This window comes from Suncus etruscus, chromosome 3 (genome assembly GCF_024139225.1).
Source record: "Suncus etruscus isolate mSunEtr1 chromosome 3, mSunEtr1.pri.cur, whole genome shotgun sequence".
In the NCBI taxonomy this organism is placed as follows: Eukaryota; Metazoa; Chordata; class Mammalia; order Eulipotyphla; family Soricidae; genus Suncus; species Suncus etruscus.
In genome coordinates, this window is record NC_064850.1 from 168,934,959 (window position 1) to 168,940,152 (window position 5,194).

The 5,194-nt window shown below is 36.4% G+C and overlaps 1 non-coding gene across 1 annotated transcript; it reads right to left on the bottom strand.

The window, feature by feature from the left end:
* Positions 1-4,812: 4,812 nt before the first annotated feature.
* On the bottom strand, positions 4,813-4,919 carry LOC126005782 (U6 spliceosomal RNA). Its single transcript, XR_007494817.1, has one exon. It is a non-coding gene; the product is annotated as a U6 spliceosomal RNA (small nuclear RNA).
* Between the last annotated feature and the right edge of the window lie 275 nt (positions 4,920-5,194).

The window sequence follows — 5,194 nt, forward strand, 5'->3', positions numbered from 1 at the left end:
CCCCAAACAACCCCAAATATTAGACACCAAGAAATGTTAATATTTCAAAATTTGTCTTTATATGACCACTTAAAAATGAGTAAAACTTTTGAGTTCTACATATAGTACACAGTACTACATAATTCTTAGTGTGAGGGTAAGGCTGCTTTTAGCCTAATGTATTTTATAAAATTCCCACTGCACAAAAGAACTGAGTCTGAAGCAATAGAAAAGCAAGTGGGGTGTTTGCCTCACATGTGAATGACCTGAGTTTAATTCCTGGCATCATATATGTTTCCCTGAACTCCACCAGAAGTGATGCCTGAGCAAAGTCATAAGCCTGAGCAAAGTCATAAGCATGAGCATCACCATCTATGGCAGAAAACACACAAAGAAACAAAAAGAGAGTTTGTAGTCATCTTTAGTACTCATGCAAAAATAAACTGTCTTAACATGGAAAAAAATATTTGCCTTTTTCTGAAACATTAAGTGCTTTCTGAAGATGTTTTTTGAATCTGTGTGTGTGTGTGTGTGTGTGTTTGAGTGAGTGTATATATGTATGTTTGTGAGAAACAGAAAGACAGAGATAGTGACAGGGACATAGACAAAGAGAGACAAAGAGCCAAGCTTTGATCAACCCTTACTACTATATATCTGATTTTTCATTCATAAGTTCATAGCATTCATAAGAAAAAATAATATAGAGTACTGCATCATTAGTGTTGTTAAAGCTCACTAGCTATATTTTGAAATAAAAATTTTTTTACTCTTACATAAATTCTTACTCTTATTTACTGAAAAACATTCCCTGTGGCCTTGAAATTGCTCTTTTGAAAAACCATGCATTACTTAGCCCATATTTATTATAATAAATTATATAGTTGAACTAATTTGGAGGGATAGGCCACACTCAGTAATTCTCAGGGGTTGCTCTGTTTCTGCAATGAAAAATCACTTTAAGTGGCAATCATGGGACCTTATATGATGCCAGGAATTGAACCTGGGTCAGCCATGTGTAAGGCAAGCTAACTCTACCTACTGTACTATCATTTCAACTATTCATGAACGAATGACATTTTTAGAGAGAGAAAAAATATTTTAGAGAGATTGCAATGAATCATCATTCTGCTTTATAATCTCTACTAAATTTGGTAAATCGGTGATGTTCTCCTGCCAAGCACAGAATAAAATTCCATTCCATGTCTTTTGTTGACCATTTACCGAGTTTATTTGTAGGGAAACAAGTGCATACTTATGTACTAGGGCAGTGATAGGCAACCTTTTTTTTTTTTCAACTGAGCCAAATCTCGCTCAAACCACGATTGAAAATTATTTTGAGAGCCACATTTTTTTTTTCAGCACTCAGGGGTTACTCCTGGTTCTATGATCAGAAATCACTCCTGGCAGGCTCAGGGAACCATATGGGATGCTGGGATTCGAAACACTGACCTTCTGCATCAGAGACAAATGCCTTACCTTCATGCTATCTTTTTGGCCCCAAGAGCCACATTTTTAAAACTGAAAATACATAGGATGGTACACTGTATTTAGTTTCAATAAGTTTTCTTTGTTTATTTATTTATTTATTTTGGTTTTGGGGCCACACCCAGTAATGCTCAGTGGTTACTCCTGGCTCTGCACTCAGAAGTTGCTCCTGGCTTGGGGGACCATATGGGACGCTGGAGGATCGAACCATGGTTCGTCCTAGGCTAACACTGGCAAGGCAGACACTTTACCTCTAGCACCACTGTACTGGCCCCATAGTTTCAATAAGTTTTTATTGAGAATATCCTGCATGCAAATATCCACATAGGTCGGGAGGATACAAATAACACAACTAATAAAACAAAAACTTTAAAACGATATTATTTATTGATAACATTAAATTTTATAAAATTTGCCTTACAATGTAGAGAAAATTATATCCTGACAATGACTGACAAAGTCACAAACACTAGGGCCTGGAGAGATAGCACAGCGGTGTTTGCCTTGCAAGCAGCCAATCCAGGACCAAAGGTGGTTGGTTTGAATCCTGGTGTCCCATATGGTCCCCCGTGCCTCCCAGGAGCTGTTTCTGAGCAGACAGCCAGGAGTAACCCCTGAGCAACACCGTGTGTGGCCCAAAAACCAAAAAAAAAAAAAAATGTCACAAACACTAATGTAAACAATGGCCTTGCATTTCCTTGGATAGTTTGAGTAAGTCAGGTTTGTATGTTGTTGTTTTTAATTTTAGGCATGATTCCAGGTTCTCATCGATGAGATGATTTCTCAATTTACTCTTGATAAGATTCATGATTGAAAATGATTGTTCACATAAATATGAACAAGGAAAGAACAGCACACACTAGTTTTTTTAGTTTTATATATATATATATATATATATATATATATATATATATATATATATATATATATATATATATATATATATGTCAGTAATACTATTCCAGGTGCTAAAAATCAAAATATCTTTCTTCTCCAGGTCTTTCAGAGTAGACCACTTGTGCTGTGAACTAAGTTCACATTTGCATTTCTTCAATCTTTCTAAATTAGCACAAAGACGTTCAAATTTCAAGCTCCACAGTTCTATGTTTTTAAATCTAGCAATTGCATTTCAAAGTTGCCAATGTTAATATTAAAGGGATAAAAAATTAATTCTGTTACTGGGGCATCCAGAGGTTTTTTTTTTTTTTTTTTTTTTTTTAACAAAGGCCAACGTCATTTTGCTGTTTCTGAAATCCAGAAACCTCTTGAGAAAAGCTTCCCTCATATTTTAAAGTGTTGTTTTAAAATAGGTAATGTCAATATCAGAATCATTTTCTTAGCAATGTTTCAACAGGCTTGGAAAGTGAATAAAAGTTTCTCTGTCAAAATCTTGAGCAAAAACAGATAATTTGTTTTCAAACGAAATAACTTCTACCATCGAAAAAATTGTGTTTCCTTTTTCCTGTAGTTTATGATTAAGCTGATTTAGATGTGAAGTAACACCCACTACGAAATACAGTTTTTGAATCCACTGATCCTTTGTTAAATCTGGATAGTGGACACTCTTCTCGAGGAAAAATGCTTTGATTTCTGATAATAAGTAAGCAAAATGTTTCAGAACATTTCCCTTGATAACCAAAATGTGCTGAAAATTTGAAACCCTACAATATGGAGATGAAACAGGTAAAAGAGAAAAACCTTTTAACAATCTTTAAAAGCAAGGACAGTGTTCCAGAGAAAAGTAGTGATTTCACTGAAAGGAAAAAAAATCTATTGACACTTTAGTGTGTGCTGCAAGAAACCAAACTAAAATACACACAAAATAAAAATGCTATTAGTTAAAGATATGATATATCATAAAGGAATTAGGATACAGTGCCTGAAAAAATTTAAAAATAATTTTTATTTAAGCATATTTATTACAAAATTATTCATACTTGAGTTTCAATCATAGAATGTACACCACCCTTCACCAGTGCACATTCCCCACCACCAATGTCCCTTGTTTCCTTTCCCTTCACCTTCCTCTGCTTATGTCAATGGCAAGCATTTTGCTTTTTTCCCCTCTATCTCTTTTTCTTTATGACACTGAGGTATGCAAAATTTCCTTTATGACACCGTGGTTTGCAATATTGTTAATTAAAGAGTACCATGTATGTCACTTATCCATTTTCAGCCTTGAGTTCTTGTCCAGAGTTTCAACTATCAATGTCATAATGTACCTTTCTTTATTCTAACTGAACTCACCACTTTTTATGGCAATCTTTCTATCGTGGACTAGTCCTCCTGTCCCTCATCCCTATTATCTCTAGATATTATTACCATATTACCATTTATTATTCTTACATGCCACAAATGATTATTCTGTATCTACACCTCTCCTGACTCATTTCACTAAGAATAATAATCTGATGTGTTGATGTATATATAGATGATGCACTGTGCATGGCTCAGTGTTTTTGTGTAGTCACAAGAAACAGAAGTTGCACACCCGTACATTGTATCCACTCATTGTATGATAGACTGGATTAAAAAAAAACTCCCCGATGAACAAATCTCTGTGACAGATGACACAGTAAAGATAATTTGTGAAATTCACAATTGTGATCAAATCCAGGCTATTCACCACCCTGGGTGAGAGTATGGATGCCCACTGCTAGCATCTTCTCCATGAAGAAGTGAAGTGGCTGTTTAGGGGAAGGGTGCTCTCTCGCCTTGTTGGCAAGAGGGAAGAAGTAGTGCAGTTCCTGTGAGAGCAGAACTCTGACTTTGTACAGCCCCAGTTGGACAAGGAATGGATAGCTAAGCTTGTGTATTTGGCAGGCATTGTTCATTTTCTCTATGAATTTAATATTTCTCTGCAGGGAAGTTTCACAAGTAGTTTTACAGTGAGACATAAGATGGATGTGTTCAAAAAAGAATCTGATTCTGGGATAGCTTTGTCTGAGAAGGAGATATTGAAATGTTTCCACTCTTGCAAAAATTTCTGATTGGCACTTATATTATGCAGAAAGTCATAATCAATATGAAAAACAGCATTTAAGGGCATTAGCTCACAACTTTAATCATGAGTACTCCGAACATGAGAATCTAAGGAAAAGAAAACTCTGGATTGAGAATCCCTTCATGGAAGATGCCCACTCTTGTGCAAAATAAAATATGTGTTTTAAGATCACTCCAGGCACTGTATTTCTAACCTCCACCCAACCTGGTCTGAAGAAGCAGGGTAGCAGGAAAGAAATAATAAACGAAGCTGTCCAGGAAAGGATGATCATGGAGTCCGTGGCCTTTTACCTTGTACTCTCTGCCTCGAGCCCAAAAAGCTAGAACACCTCTTTCTTTCTTTTTTTAAATATGGAACGCTTCACGAATTTGCATGTCATCCTTGCGCAGGGGCCATTCTAATCTTTTCTGTATCATTCCAATTTTAGTATATGTGCTGCGGAAGCGAGCACAAATACCTCTTTCTTGATTAAAACCAGTTCCCAATACTAGGAAGCTTAAGGTCAAGAGATAGACAAAAGTACATATTCAGTGGGCTTTTACATATTAAAGGAAGAGGTTTAAGAAAGGATGGCATTAGGGGAACAGCTTTGTTTAGGGTTGATACTGGGTATCTTCTTACACTCTTGGAGCCGGCCGCAGGGGCTGCACACAGGACGAGCACTGACAGAGGCTAGGAGCAAGAGTCCTGACTCCTGGAGCGGCCTCCCAGCTCGGCACACAGAAG